The 26,854-nt window shown below is 41.0% G+C and overlaps 1 protein-coding gene across 1 annotated transcript in view; it reads right to left on the bottom strand.

The window, feature by feature from the left end:
- Positions 1–19,258, bottom strand: part of LOC127438669 (teneurin-1-like) — a 279,485-nt gene extending 260,227 nt beyond the window's left edge. Inside the window, exon 1 of the mRNA XM_051694410.1 lies at positions 18,864–19,258. The gene's annotated coding sequence lies outside the window, so the exon portion shown is untranslated. The remainder of the gene's footprint in view (positions 1–18,863) is intronic.
- Between the last annotated feature and the right edge of the window lie 7,596 nt (positions 19,259–26,854).

Here is a 26,854-nt window from a genome sequence, read left to right as displayed (position 1 = left end):
CTTTGTCATTGTCACGCCTCCCTCAGGTTCTGCACCTCCCTCAGCTCACCCGATTTCTAATTCACCGCAACTGCACTCAATTCACTTGCGCATCACTGCCTGCATAAATAGCTCACCTTCACGCCACTTCACTATCAAGTCTCACACAAAGGACACTTGGTTTCACTAACTATAACTTGTGTGGCTTGAATTCCTGACAGTCATATAGCTGTAGAGCTGAGGAAGGCGGGGCCGGGCTGGAATGAGACACACCCGGTCCCCAATCAGCCTGATGGGGCGCGCGATGGATAAAGGCGGCCAGGGACGACAGTTCGGGAGAGAGAGAATTGCAGGCAGCTGTACTGTGTGGTTTTTAGTTGTGTGTTTTTGGGTTAATAAATTATTATTTAAGTTGTCAAGCCGGTTCTCGCCTCCTCCTTTCCACAAAACCCCTTTACACTGGTGCCGAAACCCGGGAAGGAGGAGGGATTCCCGTCGCAGAGTCCTCGACACTGCCGTCCACCCAGGGGAGCGCCGCTGCCGTCCGACGGGGGACGGAGTAGCCCGACTACCCGGACGCGGGGAACGGCCGCCGTCCGCGAGGCGAGTGGGGATGGGACTCCCCGACCGCCTGGAGCGAGGGAGCCGCTGCCGGGGGCGGAGGAGTGCCCTGCCGTCCCCCGGGAACGCGGAGGGGTCGAGAGAAGACCGCCGTCCGTGGGGGGGGAGGAGGGAAGCGACTCCCCGACCGCCTGGAGTGGTAGGGCCGCTGCCAGGGGCGGAGGAGAGTCCCCACGGGACGCCGGGAACGCGGAGGGGCGTTCTGTCCGCTGGGGGTCGGAGGTCTGACTCCGGTCCGCCCGGGGAGGAGCGGCTGCAGTCCGCCTGAGAGGGTGGAGTAGTGATCGAGGACCACGCGACGGCGCATCAGAGAACCGGTGAGTTTCTTTTTCTCTCTCTCCTCTCTCTCTCTCTGCCGCTCCGTGTTGGACTTTCCCTCGCCATTTTGTGTTGTTGTTTTTTTCCCCTCCTGTTTCCTCCCAGGTCGAGGAAGGCGGGGAGGACCCGCCGGCAGTCGGGGCATAAGGCACGCCCCCCCACCCGGAGAGGAAGGGTGGGGGGGGATGTACGTCATGCCGGGGGCTCCCCGGCCTGAGGCAACGCCGGGAGGAGTGTAGAGCTGAGGAGGGCGGGGCCAGGCTGGAATGAGACACACCCGGTCCCCAATCAGCCTGATGGGGCACGCGAGGGATAAAGGCGGCCGGGGACGACAGTTCGGGAGAGAGAGAATTGCAGGCAGCTGTACTGTGTGGTTTTTAGTTGTGTGTTTTTGGGTTAATAAATTATTATTTAAGTTGTCAAGCCGGTTCTCGCCTCCTCCTTTCCACAAAACCCCTTTACAATAGCCTGTATATTTCTGCTAAAGAAAAAGCACAAGTAGATAAAGCAACGGCATTGCTCCGAAATAAAGGATGGTTATTTACTGCAGTAATGTTTTTTTTATTATTATTATTTGGAAATGATTTTTTATTTTATATTGTTTTGAAATTGTTTTGGAATGTTTTGGTTTGTGAACGGTGCTTGGTCTGTGGTCTGTGCAAGTTTCTCTTGTAAACAATGATGTGCTTCCTGCCTCCTCCTCCACATGACATGTGACCTTACCAACGAGCTTACGTCATCCCTCTCATGAGTGCGCGCATTGTAGTTAAAAAGTATATATAAGTATTGTTTTGTTTCTAAAAATAATAAATTGTTTGGGTTCAGAAGAATTTTATTTGTCAACTGGAGTCGTGTGGATTATTTTGATGCAGCCTAAATATGCATTTTGGACCATCGAAAAATGGAGTACATTCACTTGCATCGTTTAGAGGAGGAGGCCTGGAATGAAATCCTAAAAATCTTAAATTTTGTTTTGATGAAGAAAGAAACTCAGATACATCTTGGATGGCCTGAGAGTGAGTAAATTCTCAGCAAATTTTCATTTTTGGGTGAACTATTCCTTTAATAAAGGAAAGAATTAATAAACTGCCGGACCTTTTGCCATTCTGTGTATACAGGGGTACAGTAGACACAACATTAACCAATCACAACCAAGTGTGCTGATAAAGATGAAGTGCACGTGACTGCCCGCTGCTGTCCTTGAAGCAGTAATAACCTCAGTTTATTACTGTCACAAATGCAGAAACAGGACCCAGGCGCAGAGTTGAAGAAATAAAAGGGAATTTATTTGATACAAAAGGGGAAAAAACACAAACCAAAAACTCCCACAAGGGGGAAAAACAAACATAAACTACCCCGAAGGGGAAAAAGGGTAATCCAGGCTGGGGCAGAGGGAAACAGGACCGACCAGACCGAAACAGTAACCAGGTGTGGGGAAACAAGACCGGCAGGGAAGACTGAACACACAAGACTGGAAACAAGACGAACTGGTCCTGGACAGCAAACACAAGGAGGCTAAAATAGGAAATCAAACAGGTTAATGCAGGGCAGGTGTAACAAATGTACTAATAATGGGCAAATAAGGAGGTGGGGTAAGACAGAGAGACACATGGCGATACAGAAACAAAACAAAAAAAAGCCACATGCTCTCATAAGACAACAAAACACCCGAATGGCATGAGCGCACATCGCCAAGATAATAAGGCAATATACGCCCACGTCAACCAACAAATAAGACGAGAGAATGCGTAGCAATGCCAAACAAAGCAATGCCATGCATTCTCACACTAAACGAAACCGACACAGACCGAAAACCGAACCAGACAGGAAGTCAGGATCCAGACACCGTGCTCCCGACATGAAACAAGACGGACCGAAGAGCGCACAGCAGGGAATACAACCGAAACCGCGCGCTCACACAAAGATTACAACAAAACACGAGACAGACATGGGACAATGATGCCATGGTCCTGTCAGACCAAAACTCAGTCAATTATGACCTTATTAAATGGATTATAATGGACTGACCATCATGATTTGTGAATTATTAGAGGAACATTTGATCCTTATCCTGAAATTTTGATTCAGGCTGATGGAATACCCGCTTCAGAGGAAGATATTAGATGAGCGCTGGATGGGAAGAAAACACTGCATTTTCGTGAGGTTCGTGAATTTCATCTATTTAAACAAGATATCTGCATATTTGCAGCTATGATAGAAGTTTTTTTGATATTGCCTTTTTATCATTAGACAAGACAGTTAAGAGATACAGGGAACTGTTGAGGAGAGAGATGGGGAAGGAAACAGGCGAGCACTTTAACGCTTTGTGGCTCTGATATGCGGAATGTTTAAATGAGACCATGTTGCACACCGGTCTGTTATTGTAGTAACAAGATGGCTCGTAACAACAAAATGAGCTGTGGTTGGTCGTTTACATGTATCGGCCAATGCCGATCATTTTGAAAATTCCGAATATCGGCCGATTTATCAGCCTCAGCAACATATTGGACAACCACTACAAAATATATTAGATAATCTTTTAAACAAATTACAGTATACTGTATAATCCGATGGTTATATATTTGAAAAGGTATTGCTCCTTAAATAACAAGAGTATTGTTAGCTATTTTTTGTTAGTAGCTTGTAGTCTAACTACTACTTTTTAAAAGGGCTATTTTTAAAAGGGTAACTTGACTGTAGTTTTAACTACTTAAAATGATGTGTATGTGGTAGATTGGGAAGCTATAAAGTTTCAAAGTACCTTCCCCAACACTGACACAGTGAACTTCATTTCAACTCTTCAGAACATTGAACATAATGTAGCTGCATTTCCCATAATAAGCCAATTCAATTAAGATTGAATTTCAGATCCAATTTATTGTCCTCTGCCTTGATCTCACAAGATTCAAAATAAATGCATCAATAATGAAAGCTGAAGTTGAGTATATGACAAAAGCTGGTAAAGTATGAAACCAAATTGTGCTGGTGTGTAATTTTGTCTTTTGAGAAAACAATTTCCTAATTTTCCTGCTTTCCTGCTGACTCAGTGGATACTTTTGGAAGTAATTATCAATTTAAAATAATATGAGGAAGTACATTTAAAACTAAACACTGTAGACATCTATTTAGGCTATATATTAATCATGTGATCTTAAATATTTTAGCTCTAACTAAAAATCTAACTATTGTTAGAGAGACATTGCTCTCTCTCCTTTCATTTATAAACTCATTTCATCAATTACGTACAATTGAAAGGCATGCACACACACAGTTCAGAGGGCAGTTCTGTGAAGCCAGGGCTCCTGCGCACCATTCAGGGATCTCAAGCAGCATACACAGACACACACACACACACACACACACACACACACACACACAGAGAGAGCTAGACCATTAGCACCTTGGACAGCACCAAAACACATGGCCCGTGGTGAAGACTGCATATATGGCACAGCTGGAGTCGATTCAAGCTTGACAAGCCACTGCTACCCAAGACGCAAAACTGTGCTTTTCTTTCTCAACCTAACAGAAACTAATGATTTTTAAGCCAAAGCATCCAAACAGACTCTCTCTAAGACACTCCAAATACGTGCGCATGCCTCCTCATCCCCCCATATCCTGGAGAACTCCTGATGAGTGCACAGAAACACAAGGAGCTTATGTAGAGCACTATCAGTGCACTCTAGCACGAGAGAGACTGACCCATTGGCTACTCCAAAACCTCTTCAGTCTGATCGGCCTCTTAATACTAAATAAACACCTCTCTGCAGCATTTCACCATTACCTCAATGTGCTTCTCTTCATTGCCGGCACACATCAGTACGAATCTCTACAACAACAAAAACACTTAATATCAGGCATGCAAACAGCTCAGACTAGAATTCATAGGCTAATAGAATTCACAATGTGATATTTCAACACTGTGGCATTCCTCCAAAATAATCACGCTAGGTGATGACAAAAAGAGCACTGCTTCATTAATTATGCAACAGAATGTGAAAATATATATCTATTAAATAATATAAAATATTAAATTTAAATGAGCAGCATTATGAGGCCACTGACAATATCAATTTTCAGCAGGATGATTTTACATTTTCTCTTTCCACATCCCACATTTTTTAACTGTTGTTTCCTATAGCTTTCGAAAACACTTTTCACTGGTGACCCCTCATCCAGTGCGGTACAATGACTGGTTGAATTATTCATTCACTTGCATTTTCTCTTCTTGATCGTTGTGACATCGCTTTAGATGTCACTATCATAGAGACTGAGTGTCATTTCATGATGTCACATAAACTCAAACTGACCTGGTACAGAAGTGTTTCTTTTAAACAAGGGTTTTGCATTAAGCATGCATTAGTAATGAACACTGAATTTCAAATTTGTGCGGAGAAAACAAAAATGCCTTTTGAATTCAGTTAAAGGTTTCTAGAGATATGGGAGAACTGACTTTAGCTTGGTGAAACAAATCAAATGAAATGAGAAAAAACTGTAATACAATATTTTCTTATTCTCCAGAAGGCTTTATTTCTCATGTAGGGCTATGTTTTCTCAACAGAATTTGTGTCAGATGCAAGGAAAAATAACAGTGCTGGAATCTGATCAGCTCTACAGGGCTTTGGATCTCACATACAAATCAGTCAGAGATAACTGGCTTGAGGAGGTTGGCTAAGCAGTTACAGGTGATTAGGTGAGGGCTTTACAGGCTTAAGGATTCTTTATGCACACACACATATACACACACACACACCAGCGCACAATTACCCCTAATCATTCCACAACAGGTGGCTGACTGGAGTCCAGCCTTGAGGTGAGCTGTTCAAGTGCCCTTATTACAGGTTAACAAAGCACCTGCAGTGTCACAGATGAGAGGCTGACAGGGCCTGTTTTAAGGCTGTGGCACCGATGGCAAACTCTAACCCAAATGCCTAATCATCTCAATGCACTAAAACCCAATCATACTTAAATTACAGCTTGGCTTAAGAACCTCAGAATGTAGTACTACTGTGTACTGTGACAAAAATCTTTGCTTGATTAGTCACTCAGTGGGATTCATCAATGTGGCCAGATAGCTGCAGGTTTTCTTGGCTACTTCCACTTTTTTTCTTTTTTTTTTTTAAAGAAATGGTTGTTAAATAATCTGCAGAAAAGAGTGTGAGCATTATCAAAGATTTGTACATTTATAATCACAGTGTGATTATTTATTAGGCTATCACCTTTTATGGCACACACTAAACTGGTTTCAACTTTCAAGAGAGCTGACTGAGTTTGCTACTCAGTGGTTGATGTGCCCTGATGTGCACATACTCAATTACGTTGCGCAGTGGCGCTTACACGGGCTATCCGAGTGTGAATCTGGTTTCCTTCCTGTCATTTCTCTACTGTCCTTTCAATAAAAGTAGCTAAAAAAAAAGCCCAAGGCAATCTGGGCTAGCGACCTAAAGATTACATCGGCCAGAGCAATTAATTTACCCAATTGTCAGAGTAACAGAATACATAATATAATATAGTATATACTGTGTGTGTGTGTGTGTGTGTGTGTGTGTGTGTGTGTGTGTGTGTGTGTGTGTGTGTGTGTGTGTATACAGGTGCATCTCAATAAATTAGAATGTCGTGGAAAAGTTCATTTATTTCAGTAATTCAACTCAAATTGTGAAACTCATGTATTAAATAAAATCATTGCACACAGACTGAAGTAGTTTAAGTCTTTGATTCTTTTAATTGTGATGATTTTGGCTCACATTTAACAAAAACCCACCAATTCACTATCTCGAATTCATATATATATATATATATATACACAGTGGGGGAAATAAGTATTGAACGTGTCAACATTTTTTTCAGTAAATATATTTTTAATGAGGCTATTCACATGAAATTTTCACCAGACATCAGTATTAACTCAAGAAATCTGCAAATGTAAAGAATTCACAACATTAAAGTCCATACATGAAGTTATGTTTAATAAAGTGGAATGACACTGAAGAGACCGAAATGTATTTAATACTTAGTGGAGAAGCCCTTGTTTGTAATGACAGCTTCAAGACGCTTCATGTATGAAGAAATTAATCGGCCGCAGTATTCAGGTGTGATTTTGGCCCATTCTTCTAAACATATTGTCTTTAAAGGAGACCTATTATGCCCCTTTTTACAAGATGTAATATAAGTCTCAGGTGTCCCCATAATGTGTCTGTGAAGTTTCAGCTCAAAATACCCCACGGATCATTTATTATACCATGTTGTAAATGCCTCTTTTTGGGTGGAATCTTTATGTGTCTCTTTAAATGCAAATGAGCAGCTGCTCCCCGCCCCCTTTCCGGAAGAGGGCTGTGCCTTTACAGCTCGTGCTTCAGATACTATAGCAACAACAATCAGAACCAATATGACTGACACCGTAAATACCGGAGTTCAGCCATATATGTATGAGCAACCATAAACGACGCAAAACATAGGCATTTTAAGTTTGTGAAAGTGCTTCTTATGTAGAAAATCACTTCCTGCCCTCCATCTGCATTTCGTCATGTGCAAACAAGCTATAACGTCATGGCTCTGTTCTCCGTGAATACAATCAGAGACAATGGTAAACTTTAGCTGCATTAGCCGTGGAATCAGCTAACAAGCACATTCGGAAAGGCGATTTGCAAACATTCACAAAATATAAAGTCTGATACTTACATCTTCAGGATATAAAAGCTGGAACACGAACAGTTGGTACTGATCCATACTTGAGAGTCAAATATTTTGAAAATCCTGCTTTATATTGACCCTCATTCACAAAGCAGTCCAGTGTAAAATGATTTGCACAAACATACACGAATTTTGGTATGTTTTGGAGCACATTTTCTTCAAAAACAAAACTTGTCCACTGCGTCTTCAGTGGCTCTGATGCCGGGAGTACATGAAGACTCTTATGTTCACTTTTACAGCCAACAACAGAACACTTATGATGCTTACGAAGTTGAGACATTATTCTTCTCACTGTAGCTGCTCCAACGCGGAAAAAAATGGCGTACTGTGTGTCGATCACTCAGGGGAGGATCTATGATAATAGGGTGGAGTCCGTCACCAGTTGTGGGCGTGGCATGCTCTAAAGTGACGTCACTTTAGAGCAGATATGAAAACCAGTCATTTTGAGACACTGTTTTTGATTAATAGAAATATAAGAAAGAGGAGTGGGTGGACTTTTAACATTGTAGGGTGGCTGTGTACACACACTGCCAACTCACATTTATGTTCAAACACCATGTAAAAGTGAATTTTGCATAATAGGTCCCCTTTAAATCTTGAAGATTCCAGGGGGCCCTCTTGTGAACCTTGATCTTTAGCTCTTTCCACAAATGTTCAATTGGATTCAAATCAGGTGATTGATTGGGCCATTCTAACACCTTGATTTTTTTTTTTTTTTGTTCTCTGAAACCAATTGAGAGTTTCCTTTGCTGTATGCTTTGGATCATTGTCCTGCTGGAAGGTCCACCCACATCTCATCTTCATCATCCTGGTGGATGGCAGCAGATTCTTCTCAAGAATCTCCCGGTAAAGGGCCCCATTCATCATCCTTCAATTATATGAAGTCTGCCAGTACCATGCGATGAAAAACAGCCCCACACCATGATGCTTCCACCTCCAAACTTCACTGTTGGTATAGTGTTTTTAGGGTTATGTGCAGTGCCATTTCTTCTCCAAACATGGTGCGTAGTATGACAGCCAAAAAGTTCAATTTTGCTCTCGTCTGACCAGACTACACGCTTCGACATGCCTTTTCTTTAGTAATGGAGTCTTGCGGGGAGAGCGTGCATAGAGGCCATGGCGGTGGAGTGCATTGCCTATTGTTTTTTCTGTGACGATGGTACCTGCTGCCACCAAGTGTTTCTGGAGCTCTTTCCGAGTGGTCTTTGGCTCTTGGGCTACTCTTCTGACTATTCTTCTGACTCCCTGGTCAGAAATCTTGTGAGGAGCTCCTGTGTGTGGCCGGTTGATGACGGAGTGATGTTGCTTCCACTTGCGGATAATGGCTCCAATTGTGCTTACTGGAAGATTCAGAAGTTTTGAAATATGTCTGTATCCGATTCCATCAATATGTTTCGCAACAACAAGTTTGCGAAGGTCTTGGGAGAGCTCTTTGTTTCTTGTGTGACTCCTTGGTAACGAAAAGCCTTTTTATAGACCATCAATTTACTAACCCAGCTGATATTAATTTGTACAGATAGGAGGTATAATTACTTTCTAACTACTTACAGATTTCAGCTGGTTCCTTGCCTTACCTTGCCTTGGAGAACTGCTTTTTCTTAGCGTCTTCAATACTTTTTTCCTGTGTCATTCCACTTTATTACTCATAACTTTATTTATGGACTTTAATGTTGCGAATTCTTTACATTTGCAGATTTCTTGAGTTAATACTGATGTCTGGTGAAACTTTCATGTGAATAGCCTCATTAAAAATATATTTACTGAAAAAAATGTTGACACGTTCAATACTTATTTCCCCCACTGTATATATATATATATATATATATATATATATATATATATATATATATATATATATATATATATAAACTCAGCAAAAAAAAAGAAAAGAAACGTCCCTTTTTCAGGACACTGTATTTAAAAGATCATTATATCATCCATATAACTTTACAGATCTTTATTGTAAAGGGTTTAAACAATGTTTTCCATGCTTGTTCAATGATCCATATATAATTAATGAACATGCACCTTTGGAACGGTTGTTAAGACACTAACAGCTTACAGAGGGTAGGCAATTAAGGTCACAGTTATAAAAACTTAGGACACTAAAGAGACCTTTCTACTGACTCTGAAAAACACCAAAAGAAAGATGCCCAGGGTCCCTGCTTATCTGCGTGAACATGCCTTAGGCATGCTGCATGGAGGCATAAGGACTGCAGATGTGGCCAGGGCAATAAACTGCAATGTCCGTACTGTGAGACGCCTAAGACAGCGCTACAGGGAGACAGGAAGGACAGCTGATCATCCTCACAGTGGCAGACCATGTGTAACAACGCCTGCACAGGATCAGTACATCCGAATATCACACCTGTGGGACAGGTACAGGATGGCAACAACAACTTCCCGAGTTACACCAGGAACGCACAACCCCTCCATCAGTGCTCAGACTGTCCACAATAGACTGAGAGAGGCTGGACTGAGGGATTGTAGGCCTGTTGTAAGGCAGGTCCTTACCAGACATCACTGGCAACAATGTCACCTATGGGCACAAACCCACCTTCGCTGGACCAGACAGGACTGGCAAAAAGTGCTCTTCACTGACGAGTGGTGGTTTTGTCTCACCAGGGGTGATGGTCGGACTCGCGTTTATTGTCGAAAGAATGAGCGTTACACTGAGGTCTGTCCTCTGGAGCGGGATCGATTTGGAGGTGGAGGGTCTGTCATGGTCTGGGGCGGTGTGTCACAATATCATCAGACTGAGCTTGTTGTCATTGCAGGCAATCTCAATGCTGTGCATTACAGGGAAGAAATCATCCTCCCTCATGTGGTACCCTTCCTGCAGGCTCATCCTGACATGACCCTTCAGCATGACAATGCCACCAGCCATACTGCTCATTCTGTGCATGATTTCCTGCAAGACAGGAATGTCAGTGTTTTGCCATGGCCAGCGATGAGCCCGGATCTCAATCCCATTGAGCACGTCTGGGACCTGTTGGATCGGAGGGTGAGGGCTAGGGCCATTCCCCCAGAAATGTCTGAGAACTTGCAAGAGCCTTGGTGGAAGAGTGGGGTAACATCTCACAGCAAGAACTAGCAAATCTGGTGCAGTCCATGAGGAGGAGATGCACTGCAGTACTTAATGCAGCTGGTGGCCACACCAGATACTGACTTTTTTTGTTACTTTTGACCCCCCCCCCCCCTTTGTTCAGGGACACATTATTCCATTTCTGTTAGTCACATGTCTGTGAAACTTGTTCAGTTTATGTCTTAGTTGCTGAATCTTTTTATGTTCATACAAATATTTACACGTTAAGTTTGCTGAAAATAAAAGCAGTTGAAAGTGAAAGGATGTTTCTTTTTTTGCTGAGTTAATATATATATATATATACATACATACATACTGTATATATACACTAGTGGTCGACCGATATGGGTTTTTTAATGGCCGATGCCAATATCCAGAGAGCAGGGTGGCCGATAGGCAGATACAATGCCGATATATCACACAGTTTAATATAGTAAAAACATAAAATTGCTATAAAAAATTATAAACTCTTATGTAGCATTATATATATTATTATATATTTACTCAATTTCATATAAAACTTTAACTTTGTAAAAAAATTATATTGTATTTTAAATGGTAGATAGCAGTACTTTGAAGTTGCACTCATGCTGTGACGAGGTAGATGAGGAATGAGGATCTAAATGCAGATTTTAATGAAACAAAAGATAAACAAGGTAACTCAGAATAAAAAGGAAATAAAACACAGGGAACCAGGCACAAAACATGACAACACATGTGAAGACTGACAAAGAAACCAGGGGAAACAGGGGCTTAAATACACAAGGGCAAACAAGGGAATGAGGAACACCTGGGGAAAACAATCAGGGCAAAACCAGTCATGAAAGGAAACTACAAAGGACTACAAAACTAACAGGAAACAGGAACGGGGAACTAAACAAGACTTTCAAATAAAAGTCAAAGCACAAAAACAGGGAATGCGTGACAGAGCCCCCCTTTAAGGAGCGGATTCCAGACGCTCCAAAAAAATTGTCCATAGGGTGTGGGGGTAAGGGGGAAACAGGCAGTTCAAGGGGGCACAAGGGGCAAGGGGAGCAGAGGAACAAGGCAAAGTCAGGAAGGCTTGTGACCAAGGTGGAGCCGGAGGGATTGGGAGCCAGGCGATGCTGCAGGCTCGGAGGACCAAGCTGGAGCTAGAGGTTCAGAGGTGGTGCTGGGGGCTCGGAAGACCGAGGCAGAGCCAGTGGGATGGGGAGCCAGGCAATGCTGCAGGCTCGGAGGACCAAGCTGGAGCTAGAGGTTCAGAGGTGGTGCTGGGGGCTCAGAAGACCGAGGCAGAGCCAGTGGGAGTGAGGACCAAGGTGGAGCTGGAGACCAAAGAGGCCAGAGCAGATCAGGCAGACAACCAGGAGACCAAGGAGACCAGAGCAGATCAGGCAGATGGCCAGGAGAACAAGGAGACCAGAGCAGATCAGGCAGATGGCCAGGAGACCAAGAAGACCGGAGCAGATCAGGCAGACAGCCAGGAGACCAAGGAGACCAGAGCAGATCATGCTGATGGCCAGGACCAAAGAGGCCAGAGCCGATCACGCGGATGGCCAGGACCAAAGAGGCCAGAGCCGATCAGGCGGATGGCCAGGAGACCAAGGAGACCAGAGCAGATCAGGCGGACGGCCAGGAGACCAAGGAGACCGGAGCAGATCAGGCAGACAGCCAGGAGACCAAGGAGACCAGAGCAGATCAGGCAGATGGCCAGGACCAAAGAGGCCAGAGCAGATCAGGCGGATGGCCAGGAGACCAAGGAGACCAGAGCAGATCAGGCGGACAGCCAGAAGACCGAGGAGACTGGAGCAGATCAGGCAGACGGCCAGGAGACCAAGGAGATCGGAGCAGATCAGGGGGATGGCCAGGAGACCAAGGAGACTGGCGCAGATTAGGTGGACTGCCAGGAGACCAAGGAGACCGGAGCAGATCAGGCGGACGGCCAGGAGTAGCTGCTGGAGGAGGAGTCTCTGGGGGAGCGGGCAGTGCCGCTGGAGGAAGAGTCTCTGGGGGAGCGGGTGGAGCTGCTGGAGGAAGAGTCTCTGGGGGAGCGGGCGGAGCCGTGGAAGACTCTGTGGGCGGAGCCGTGGAAGACTCTGTGGGTGGAGCCAGGAGAGGCTCGACGAAGGCAGGTGGAGCCAGGAGAGGCTGAGCCATGGGAGGCTTGAGGGGTGGAGCCGTGGAAGGTGGAGCCGTGGGAGGCTCGAGGGGCGAAGCTGTGGAAGTGGGAGGCTCGAGGGATGAAGCCATGGAAGGCGGAGCTGTGGGAGGCTTGAGGGGCAAAGCCGTGGAAGGCGGAGCCGTGGAAGGCTCGAGGGGCGGAGCCGTGGAAGGCTCGAGGGGCGGAGCCGTGGAAGGTGGAGCCGTGGGAGGCTCGAGGGTCGAAGTCGTGGAAGTGGGAGGCTCGAGGGGCGAAGCCGTGGAAGGCGGAGCTGTGGGAGGTTCGAGGGGCGAAGCCATGGAAGGCGGAGCCGTGGAGGATTTTGTTTAGTCACAACATAATTCCCATAGTTCCATTTATGTTATTCCATAGTTTTGATGACTTTACTATTATTCTAAAGTGTGAAAAAAAATTATGATAAAGAATGAGTAAGTGTTTCAAAACTTTTGACCGGTAGTGTATATAAATATATATATATATATATATATATATACATATATATATATATATATATATATATATATATATACACACACACACACACACACATATATATATATATATATATATATATATATATATATATATATATATATATATATAAGCACATATTGTCCATCAGCCACCCTAGATATGCTCATCTGCCATATAATCTCTCAATCAGATGGGAAGATCTATGCTAAGAAAAGTTACTATGACCCTTTGTCACATTTGTACCCTTGAGAAAGACACCCAACCTCAGGCTGCGTGCTAAATGTTTCTTTGGATAAAAGCGCCTGCAAAATGACAAGTAACCAACCCTGGCACCCTGCTGTATGATGTTTCTTACCTTGCAAATGAGCCTGCTGATTAGAATAAGAATATATTCCAAAAAGTCTCATCAGTATGTTAATTACCCCAAACCTGCAATGTAAGATGTGTCATTAAATCAAGCTGTATGGCCATATCTGCTGGGTGCTGTTACGGGTGCTCAAACTGGACAATGCGTCTTTTTCCCCCATTGTGTTGAAAGGCAGCATAACCTTTTTAAAATGGATGGAAATATGTGGCCTGACCTACAGAGGGAGTGAACTCTCTCTTTTTTGCTAACTTATTATGCATGTTCAATTCTTTTGAAATTTGTAATTTAACAGAGATAGATAGAGAGACACTTTACTGAGCTCAAAGGGGAAATTTAGTGCCAGCTATCAAAAACAGTGCACAAAAATGCTATATATCCTATAAGGTTAAAGCACACCAAAGGTTAAACCAATAAAAAAACTTTTTTCAGTCTGCTGTGACATATGCTAAATATCATTCGCACATAATATGTTTGTGCTGGAGGATAGCTCTGCATAGACAGAATATTTGCTTTCCATCACATATAATAAAATGTGCTGTGTTTTTCATGCATATCAAATGTCTATGAGCAAACATCTGAAAACATGAATATACGTGATCATTAACTTGACTGCATCTGCTCAGTCAATCTGGTCATCGCTGAAACGTGTTTCACATGCTCAGTCTTATACACATTTTTTATATGTTGGAGAAAGACAATGAGATTGATGACTGTCTAGTATTCTTATACACATATCTGAGACTTAATGAGTGTGAATCCGAAACTCCATTTATCACACCTTTCTAGAGCTTATTTTTAGAGGAGGACAGTTCATATAGTGGATTAGTTTAATTGGACATGAAATGTGATTTTATTAACTTTTAACTTTTTTAAGTAACAGATGTTCTAAGACTGACATGAACGAAATCTAACATGTGAATTAGTTACTGTATGCAGACCCGTTATGTTTTATTATTATTATTATTATTATTATTATTAATTGATTAGTGGGTCTTTGTATTAGTAGAACTCAAATTTGCTGAATATTCTGTGTTGTGGAGTTATGAACATTCTGCATTGATTATGACTTCACAGTCTTCTTTAGAATATCAGGCACCACCACCAAAGCCAAGCTACAAAACTGAGATCAAGATATGACTAAGAAAGAGAGTGAATAAATAAAACAGAGATGATGAGAAGGAGGGACAAGAAAAAATGTAAAGAGTCACTTGAGACCGAAAGGTGTATTGATACTGAATGTATTGAAGAAAGGAGAACATGTGACTTCTGATGACTCAGGGTATATTATGACATCACAATCAAGAATCTCTGTACAATAGAATGTGAGTTTCAGTCCATTCACAAGCCAAGCTAAAATAAAGAGAACTAATGGAGATTAAAGAGAATAGAGGAAGAAAAAATATGAAAAAATGGAAAGAGGAAGGTTGAGACTGAGATTACATTTAGCTCACTGTTACTGAATAGTAGTGCTGTAGGGTAGGGGGTCAAGACTGTGAAAATTACCATCTTTCTTAGAAAGATTATCTATCCAAATGGCATAAAAGCTGGGGGGCTTCACTCCCATGAAGAAGGAGGGAGTGAGAGAGAAACAGAAAAACTCACACTGAGGGTCTGATAAGAGGAAAGGAAAAGAAGAATTAGGGGGAGAGAAATATAATTAACCAAGAGCACAGCTCTGTGTCCCACTATGCATCTATATTAAAGGAGAGTGCTACTGTACCTACTGTGCTGCATTTTATCAACTAATATGATCTGTACAGTAAATGCAGTTTTTTCTTAATACTAGTCCAGATATAATTAATTATTTTTAACATTTAATTCAATAAGATTCAACATGAAATTCTGACATACAAAATATAAATGTCTACGTAAAATTTGAGTTATTTCATGTTAACAATCAGCGCAACAGGAAACCAAAAGCTCTGCACGATTATGTAGAATGCATAGCATTCTAACCTTAATAAAGCCCAGATAACCTTGAAGTATTTACATATATGAACCCAAACAGCCCTGTGTCATAATCAGTAATTGGTATCCTGGTTGTTGCTCATCAGCGCTTTTAACTGCACTAAAGTATTAACAAAAGACACTCTGCTTGCATAATTACGGCTGTGTGACTGGCAGATCTGGGTTGGGCAAGTGCTGCTTAATCCCTTGTTTCCAGTACATAATTAATCTGGACACGAGGGAGTAGTGCTAACATGCTAATGTGAAAGCTGAGGCCAGTTAACTGCGATGGCTAATCTGTAATAAGGTCCAAATAGTCACCCCAGTGACACCACGCCCCTTGATAAACCCTTATTTTGGATTCGGTCTTCAAAGGGCATGATTATGGCATATATTGCCATATTTACATAGTTGCAGCTATCCAAACAAACTAATATCTACACTGTATGTTGAACTAAGCTTACCTAACCTACCCACAATGCACTAACTGATTGTAAGCATTTTTTGTAAAACATGTATTATTCATTTGTTGAGATAATGGTTATTTTCAACAATAAATTAATAAATTACTGTTGCAACAAGCAGTTTTCTAAAAAAAAATGGCTGTTAATAAATGTTAAACGTCGAACAATAGTACCCGTGGGCTGCGCTAGCTGCAAGCTTTTGATGTATTAGCCTCCCAAGCCAGTGGAGCCTGTCAGAAAGCTAAGAACTCTCTGTGTTTGCTCACTCTCAGCGAGTGCGGTGTTAATGAAAGTTGAATGCAGTACTGTAGCATTTGCTGAGAGTAGGACAGCAGGTAGGAGCCCCTCCGGGTCTTTACCTCTATTGTTAAAAGAGGGTGAGGCATAGCAGGGGGTTAATGCCAGTGTGGACCACTACCGTCCCTGCTATACCTCGACATTGTAAAGAGAGAGAGAATGATGGAGATTAAGAATAGGGGAAAGAAAGTTTTTTTAGTCATACATCATTAGGTGAAATCGGAAACAGTAGGTTGTTTTTTCTTAAGCTAAAATTAAAAACACCACCCCCAGTGGCCAAAGCGGTAAGTGTTGTTGGGCATATGGGCATGACTGAGCTCCATTTTCCAGGTGAAATGTCCATGGAGGGCAGCAAAAGCAAGTTGTTTTCAGCTGTACAGGATGTATTACAGTGAAGAGGAATGCATATTTTATAAACTGATACTGCCAACCCCCAAAACTTAACCTAACCATCAGTGGAGTCAAATTTTAATTAGAGGGAAAATGCAACCTCCAAATTGCACTCGTCACTCATTATGCAAATGCGATTACTTCCTGGTTTCAATGTGGGATCCGAACCTCAGTCCCCATGCTCCTGACGCAATGCGCTTCCTGTCGCGTCACAGGGGAAGGTAAACACGTTGGAGCCAAAGCAAAATTGGCGATAGGAGATGACTCTTGTTGGCAAGTCAGCATAATGTGGCTGAACCGGAACTCTCGGAAACAAAATGCTGATATCCTGTATGACATTGTTAGTAACACTGGAAACTCTAATGTCAATTTTGGCATTAGATTAGATCTAAATGCGAAGCATAAACAGATGTGTTGATAATCTAACTTTCTGTACTGATGTTCCCAACTGTCCACACAAACTGAAGAAATTAGTATCAAGTACAGACTGCAAGGCCTTCCAGCCAGAGAACTACACACAGACTGACAACCTTTAAAACAGTATCGGTTTGCAATCGACGGTAATGGAAATTCTTAAAATATGGACAACCATACCAATTAATTAAAAGGTCAGAGCTGAAAACTGCACAACTAATAAGGAATTTACATTCAATTCGGTAGTATTTTGCTAATAAATTAGGCGATGTCAGCTTACCTAATTATTTCAGAAATATTTCAGCATAATGAGGTGTTAGAAGAAGTCACAACAACTTCAGGCTGATTCACCTGTGGCACACCGAAATATCAAACACACACACACAATTTTCTAGCACATAAATACAGCATGTTCGTAGTTGCATTTAGCACATAGCTTTTTACAACTTACTGTTAACCACCTGCAGAGATAATACCACTGGAGTAACCTGGGTTCCAGTGCCTTGCTCTAGGGCAAATTAGTGACTGAAAAGTGATTTCAGTATCCTTCACTTGGGATTGAACCTATAACCTCTGTGTAGGAAAAAAAAAAAAAAAGAAAAAAAAAGACTCTTAACCACTGAAGGTACCACCACTCTTAACTAAAACTTATATACTGTAGTACAATTATACAAAGGGCATTTTACAAAATTTAAAAATTATTTAAAACTGGTGCTTAATTATTTATTTAGTACTTTATAAGCATTACAATATGACACACACACAACCAACTCTCCAACTTTTCTGAATGCATAATGTATAATCATAAAAATTAAATAATATACAACGATGCATTTGCCAATGAAGCATGGCCACTTAAACTCTCTCCCAACCAACTCTGCTGATGTTTCCAGCGGTTTCTCTCCAAGGGAAACTAAGTTAATAATGCACAGATGTGTCGCAGACCGCTCACACACACCGACGGAGAAGCGGAGAACACACGGCGATACACTCACACGGGATTCGGTACACCTTACGAGCAGCTGGTAGGGTTGTCTGTCCTCCTTGACGTTAAAAATGAGGACATCCGGTGAAATTTAAATATTAACCAGAACAACTGCTGAAACATGCAGGTGACATGGTCGTACGCGCGAGACCGTGATCATTTTATCTGCTTAATTTTTTTCTCCATGAAATCTCTACTAACGAAGGGCTGGCTTTCTGATATATTTCCTGACATAACACAAGTACATATATAACACAATTAAAGAGTAAAAGAGCGTAAAGGTCGCGTTCAATCAGTCAAGTTCACAAGCAGCGGGTAATTGGTGTCTCGAGTCCAGTCGATACTGTCAAGAATGACCTGCGCGCGATAACGGCAGGAAAACTCGCCAGAAAAAACGAGAAAGTCTCGCTGTGGATGTGAACCGAAGCCTGCGGTCTACGCGATTCCTTTAAAGGCTGGGTTGGGAGTGCTCCGGATCAGTTTCACATATGTGCTGCGCAGGAAAAATTACCGAGCTTCTTTACAACGTCTAATAACGGTTTCTCTATTTCTCACAGAAAGGAGAAAAGGACCGCGATGCCGTACCAGCAGTCATTCATTTCAGAAACGGAATTCACATCTGTATTCTGTGTATATGAGCAAACACCCACAAATACACCGGTAATGTTTCCCAGGGTTTTGTCGCTTACCTTCTTCAATGCAGACCATGATTCAGTGGGAAATCCCGTGACAGATCATTTAATCTCTAGTAGTTGTGCGGACAAAGAGTCTTTCTTGAATTCCGGCACTGAACTCTGGCGTTTATCCTTCAGAAAACGATACGGCTCGATCGGAGACAAGCTGGCTCCAGTAAGGCGGCGGGACCACGGTGCTCGGTTACCGGGAAACGCGCGAGAGCGGATGCTGAGCTAAACGGGATGCGACAGCTCATATACACCAGCACAATCGCACGCGGAGAGAGCGTTATATTCTGAACGGTTAGGATTCAAATTCAAGTCGTTATGGATTTTTCACTGTCTGACACGTTCGGCATCACCGGGACGTACCATTCAGCGCTCTTGAGAAAGGGGGTGTGGCAGCAGGAGCGTGCTGCGCGTGTCTATCGGCGCGAGCGGCCGATGCTGCGAGCAAAATCTCAGTCCGACAGGAACGCGCGCTCAAGATACATCCACAGAGTGTGACTGATTTCCTAATAACACCGCTGCTGTCCTGGATAAACATTGCCAATAATCGTACTGGAATGTTTTGCGGCCTAGTCAGATAAACACCTACAATAATACACGTGTTATTGAAAATGTACCTTATATAGTGATTTTAGAAACAGTGCAGTTTTTTGAGAGAGGGAGACATTTTCTTCATGTTTTATGGTGTGTTAGTGCTGCAGGCTGATGCATAAGGGCCTACGCTTTTCTCATAGTGTGTGTGCATACACTGTTTATTATACTGTGTCTATATAAGTAAAACTGTGCGTGTTTTTGTGTGTGTGTGTGTGGGGGGGGGGTTACAAGAACATTTGTTTAGGTTACAAACTGGGTTTCATTACAACACTTTACACAATGCATAATAACTGTTCAAATTAATGCACAGATAAAAATAACTAACTAAATAAAAGTATATTCTATTTAGGGATGCCGCAAAGAGTTTTTGACGGTTAGATTACCGTATGAGAAAAAAATTGCGGGTTAACCGGTTTTACAATTATATGCACATGTTCTTATTATGCAACAGCACTGGTGCAAAAAAATGTATATCATATAACAACTGTCTAAACGTCTAAGTGGACGTATTTCTGGGGGATATGTGGACCTTAAGGGAAGCCAATAAGAAAACTGATAAACGCACACATACACACAAAGGAGGTAATAAGATATGCTACAATCTAGGACACAACACTGCTTATGCGCATCCTCAGCTCAGTGATGTGATTAAGCGTAAACAGAGTGCTTCAAAAGGGTAAATGTAAGATTATTGTGGGTGCGCAACATGTAGGCTAGTTTATGGCATTAAACTGTTTTTTCTTCTGCATCAGTTTATTAAAGCAATCCGTTGTCTGTCAGACACCCCAACATAAAGAATCGGCAACAGACTAAATAATGTCCACAACACCTTACAAATAAACATTTGGACTATGCATAATAACGGGAACATTGTTTAAAACAGACAATTTGAAGTTCGATCATGACTAAAATTGACATTTATTGTTGAATGTGGTGAATGTGTACAGAAGCAATGCTTTAAATAATGAGGACAACTTTTCAAAGTTTACTCGCTGATAGCACGCAAATGCACCGCATGCTGTCAGCACGCTTAAACAATACCAAAAGTGGCATCTTTAATTCATCACTTTAAAATCACCACAGTTAAAAATATTACTATTTTTATACTAACTAGATTGTTGTTGGACGACTAGTGGAGCATCCTGTCCCATTTGTAGAATGTGTTTCTTTCTATGACTTTCTTGTTTTACATTCGTCGTCTTCAGTCAGTCATTTAAATGCTGCCAAACGATTTAAGTCGCTTTTTTGATGGATATCAATCTGGTAGATCGAATTCCTCTGTTATATTTAGGAATTCGTTTAAGCTTCAAGTGAATTGAAAGTTCACGTTCAGTTCGCGACACCTGGCAATTAAAGCACCATGCGGCCACCCTCCGTAACCATAGCAACAGCTCCAGTACCTACATAGAGTTTTCCCATTTAGGCTTACAAAATCTTATGAAAAACTCTTTTATATTATATATTTATACATTATATATAACATTTTTGCCACTTGTAAATAAAGCATTCCATGGTTTTTAACTGTGGATTCTAAATTCTTATGGTTAAATTAACGGTGATATTTTTAATCGTGGTTAATAGTAAAACTGTATAAACGCGTCATCCCTAATTCAGTGCATACTCGTAAATATTTATACACTGTATCAACATTCATAAAAAGCGTTAGGGTTAATGTTTCAGAAAAAATTTACCCATTCATAAAATTACATTTCTCACCTTCTCATCTGAAATGCCTGTCTGTTTTCCTCACAATGAAAAACAACTGAGCATTTATATGGATGCCTTTAACATCTTCACTGACTCCACATATGACTCATGTGATGTATTTCATCTATTCTAAATTCATACAAAAGTTTTGTGTGGGTAACAGACCTACAGGGCCAAAATTGTACATTGAAGGAGTTTTATTCCTTCAGGGGGCGCTTGACGCTCTGAAAACTGAATCCTCCATTCATCCGCAATTAAATCTAAGAATGCTTAATGTCCATTTGGAGACATTTTACACTGGATAGTTATTTTTAATAAAAACTGATAATTGCAAGGATTTATACCTGTGAATGAAAATCCGCCTCGGCATTATCTATAAAAGCATTTTTAAAAATCATCATCCAGTAATAATAAACGACTGTGAGTTCATGCATCCTGGCCAGTGCTGAGAAAAGTAACAGGTACCACGTGACACCACAGTCTTGTTGGACAATACCAACTCGTACAACAGAGGGACGTTTTTGTCTCAATATGACAGACTCACAGCCACGCAATTCCAAGGTATCTCATACGAAAACGATTTTCAGCATTGATAAAAATATATAAACAAGGACAGATGCATGATTGAGGGGGGGACAAATCACCCCCTTCACAGCATGGGGGGGGGGGGGGGTTGGAGGGGGGTTGCCCCCCATCTCCCCCAATTCTATGCCAGTGATCAATACATATTACTATCAATAACTCAATGGGAGCATAGCTGTGATCAATCAAGGTCAAAGATCAAGGTCATCTCATTTTGTGTGAGTGGGTGATAGTGACAGGCAAGGTAGTCAGCATACTTTGGTTCTATTTTGTTGTTGTTTTTAAAGAGCACTTCCAGAAGCTCTCTGAGCATTTCTTCTGATTTTTCAAGTTGTTAGCAATGTGTGATGCCTTTTGCATGCCTATTATTTGTGACTGGATGCATTTGGCCATGTTTGAAGAATCTGGAAGGTAATTTTATGCAGAGGAGGACATTTTATAGACAGGGTTGAATAGTGCATGCAATAGTTTAATGCATTAAGCAGTGTAGCAATGCTAGTGCACCTTAAAACTCCCTCTAAAGTGAAAGTGTGAAATGTGTGAGTCTGTATTTTACTAATATTTTCCAGTGTACTTTATTGTGTTTCTTTTATGTGTGTGCGTTCGATGGGCTAAATGGTCCTGTGGGAATAAGTAAACATAAGCTTCGAAAAAGTAAATTTGCAACCCTCTGATCACTTAGATCCATTATTTACGACAGGAAAATAACAGATGATTAGACTTCAGTCTGAAGATTAGAAGGGTGTGTGTATGTGTGTTTGCTTGCACTCTGACAACATGTAGTTGGTTTCTTAACTGATTGTATAGATCTCCCAGCATGCACCTTTTTCTCTCTGATCTCAGTCAGTTTCTTGGAGTGTTTATCTGTGTGTGTCTGTGTGTGTGTGTGTGGGCGGGTTTGAGTGGTTTATGAGGACATTTTTTAGGTTACAAACTGGTAATTACAAGGATATTATGCTGTAAATGTGGTTTATGAGGACATTTCTAGAGTCTCCATTATTCAAATTGCTTATAAAAACATACTAAAGTATGTTTTTTTTTTTTTTTGAAAATGTAAAATTGCAGAAAGTTTCCATTATTCAAATTGCTTATAAAAACATACTAAAGTATGTTTTTTTTTTGTTGTTTGTTTTGAAAATGTAAAATTGCAGAAAGTTTTTTGTGAGGGTTAGGTTTAGGTGTAGGGTTAGGGGATAGAATCTATAGTTCATACAGTATAAAAATCATTATTTCTATGGAGAGTCCTCATAAGGATAGCCGCACCGACGTGTGTGTTATAAAGATTTTTTAGGTTCCCAACAAGAATCATGGCTTTCCCAGCATGCAACTGTGCTCTGTTGTGTTTAATCTTTACCTTTCTGTCTCACTATTTAATTAGTTATTATTCTCATTCTTTTCTCTGGTCATCCTCACACTCTGGTTTACATGACATCAGATCTTTTGTAAAATATTTGGCAGGATGAGTGGCAGAGCAGTGCAGTTCTGCTGGTTTATTTACCATATGCATATGTGCACAGGATATAATGAGAAAGACATTCATATGTTCCTGGGTCTCATCTGGGACCTGCGTTAGTATCTCTGCAGCAGCAAACAGCTGTAGTGATCCAAAGCATTCCTAACAAATGCAGTGACTATAGATATTTCAGACTGGCATACTACCACACTTCTTGCAATATTTTTGCAGAACGTATACACAGTATGCAAATTTTCCGCATGCATTTTTCAGTATCCTTTTTACGCTTGAAGGGCACTGCGGTAAGGGAATGCTATCTTGTGAAAATTGCGTGACTAGCGAAATCGTTGCAAAATGTTATTGCATGTATTGCAGCAGTTCCAATGTGAAATGTCAAAACTTTAAAAGTTTAAATCAACAAAACATCCCTAAAATAATCTCCCTAATCCAACCCTAAACATTAAACCTAAACCTAACTGATAGTGTCATAAAAAGTAAATGTGAGATTTTTGTGAGGGTTTTGAAGCTTAAAAAAGCAAGTACATCATTTTGGACAATGATACCGCATTTTGGCTCACATGTCGTCTCTTGTGCTCTGTGGTACTCGGTTCTTTGCATCCCAAGTGCAATGCTCTATCAGTTGTAAATGTTGTTGGTTATGTAATGCGAACATTAAAATGTATTGCCTTACAAGATATGTGCTATAGTGAAAGTCTTTTGATGTCATAAGATATCATTGTATAAGGAACAGGGCACAAAGTAAGTGTTTATGAGTAGGTAATCTTCTGTTTTAATAAATTACATTGTTGTTATAGCACTTCTAAGGATTTATTTCACCAGGAAAATGCTGCAAAACATACAATGATCCATGTAAAAATCATTTAGCAAAATTGTAGGTATAGTAACGTGATTCTATGAGACCAGGTTGCATAGCCATTGCAAATGAAAAGTTATCAATGGAATCCCTTCACAAAGGTGCTTTCCTCGAAACCATTAGCAAAGTATACAGACGATTTTCACTTTCAAGAAGCAATTTTGCCATATGTGATCCCGTGACCCTGTGTGGTCATTTCTTTCCTAACCTGAGGTATTTTAACCTAAGCTAATGACCTTTCTAGGGCTTTCAATACTCTAGCTGTTAGTGCACATGATTCAGACACTTACAGTAAAGGTGCTGGCATGGAAGATGTGTTTAATTCCAGCTTGTGCTACTGATCCCTCTCCCCCATTCTTACCATCTTTTCCTATGATCTCTTTTCTGTCTCTAACCTGGTTTACACCGGGTATTAAGATGTGTTTCGGGTGATCCGATCACATGTGGTCAGGCAAGACACATCATTGTTTACACCTCGCTTAAATGCATTTTCTGTGACCACTTGTGTTCGGATTTCAAGGGGAGGGTAACTGATTTCATGACAACATATATCAGTCACTATGTCAGTGTGTTACTGCATGATATTAAGCCAAAAAAAAAAAAAAAAAATGCAGAAAAGACAAAGAAAGCGTGAAAAAAATGGGGCACTGTTTCTACCAAATGCAGCTGAAACTGAATCTAAGCACAAATGCAACATTTTGAGCAGAATTGTCAGTTATTGTAGTGGGGTACCTGCATTAACGGAGATTCAGATGTGTGTGCTTGTCCTCTATGTCCCTGCATCTTGACATCAGACACACAGAAGTTCTGTGAAGTTCTGATGCTTGTATACTGTATGTATTTGCTTTTTCAAATTTTCAGATTGGTTGGTTATTTTCTTTTAAAGCCACATGTAACCTGCAAAGTTTAAAACTCCTGTTGAAGCTCAGCAGTTGACTGACAGGTTTGGGGTGGTGCTTCACTGCTTTCTGTGATGCATCAGGACAGATTAGCATTTACATCTCAAATGCAATATGGTCACATGCGTTTTTAGCTACCTCCATATGTGTTTTTTTGTGATCCGATCACAAAAGGTTTTGTGCCCCGTTTACACCTGTATTTAACACTGACCACTTGTGATCAGATCACCCAAAAAACATCTTACTCTAATACCAGTTGTAAATGGGGTCTCTGAACAAAAAAAATAAAAATAACATAAGAAACACTAATTCACCTTGAGTACCCAAGGACTATCAGCAGGAAATATTCTTTAATATTTGTATGTTGTTTTAAGTGCATTGTGCAGAAACACAATAAGTAATTTAAATTTAAATTTAACAAGACACAAAAGTTTTATTTGCCACAACAATAGTTTATTGTTGAGGCAAATACAAACTTTGTGTCTTGTTAAATAAAGTGCTTTGCTGTTTCATTGTCAAGGTAACATTCTGATTCTAAATAAACCAGCAGTGACATATGTCTTTGGCCACTAGCTTCATAGCAGGTGTTCACATTGGGCACATATGAGACAGTAATGCTTTGCATCATTCAAAGTTCACACTTCAAGTGCTCCGCCCTCTAGAGCATGAGTGATGCTCACTTTCAAATGGAATTCGCCATACATAATTTGCCAAAATGTGCAGCATACAACCTTCCATTTTAACAAATGGGGCAGACAGTGATGAATGACCTGTAAACAATATTACATTTTAAATTCTCTGTTACTCATTGTTGTAACTTGTGTCTAACTGCCACAAATCTGAATATAAAAAAGTGCAAATTTATTGCATTCATTTATGAGATTATAATTAGACAATTTTGATAAATTAACATAAACCAAGATTAATAATAAATGAAAATGAAAACATTTTCATCTTATTTAACATATTTAATATTAATAAAATATTTAAATAGTTCATGTTTATTTAATATTTAAAATATTTTTGTGTTGTATACTATAAAATATATCACATACTCCATAAACAATGTGAAGTATACATACTGTAGCACATTCTGTGTAGTATGTAGCAGACAGTGTATTAGCGTTCCAGCCATAACTTATGAGTGTGCATGTGTGCTTACATCTCTAACCTAAGTGTAGAGCTGATCTAGGGTCAGATATTCACACTGAATCTGAACTCTGTAAGTGTATTAGAGCAGCAGAGCTGATCAGAGGTCAGATATTGCCACCTGTGTCTGAACTCTCTAAATGCATTAGAGCAGAAGACTTGATCTATGGTCAGATATTCCCCCTGAGTCTGATCTCATAAGTGCATTAGAGCAGCAGAGCTGATCAGGGGTCAGATACTCCCTCCCCACTCACATGTATGCTGAGCTGAAACATATTTGTAATGCTTGTATGACTCTCCTGTACAAAGATGCTTCATGGACACAGATCATAGAATTAAAGGGCAATATAGACACACAGCTGTTTGTTTGGATGTGTGTGTGTGTGTGTGTGTGTCCTGTGCTGAGATAGACAGTATGACGCATGAAGGGGTTATTGGAAATATTCTTGCTGTAGTCTTCCTGTAGGTCAAAAACAGATCATCATCATCTGAGAGCCTATGAAATCTGACCCGTCCCTCACCTGTGAACTTTACTCTTGTAATTTAAAGCACATATACAGGAGGTTTAGAGAAGTCTCCAGAGAACAGTGCAGCAAGAAAGACAGGGAGAAAGGAAAGTCTCTTTTCCTATTCTGCAGCTTGTTAAGAAGGAAAGACACCTTGTCTCACTGACACTGTGTGAGTGTGTGTGTGTGTGTGTGAGTGTGTATGAGTGTGTTTGGATCTGACATCACATCAC

Source organism: Myxocyprinus asiaticus, chromosome 4 (genome assembly GCF_019703515.2).
Source record: "Myxocyprinus asiaticus isolate MX2 ecotype Aquarium Trade chromosome 4, UBuf_Myxa_2, whole genome shotgun sequence".
Classification (NCBI taxonomy): Eukaryota; Metazoa; Chordata; class Actinopteri; order Cypriniformes; family Catostomidae; genus Myxocyprinus; species Myxocyprinus asiaticus.
Note: the sequence above shows the minus strand (reverse complement) of the source record. Positions and strands in the feature narration are given on the sequence as shown.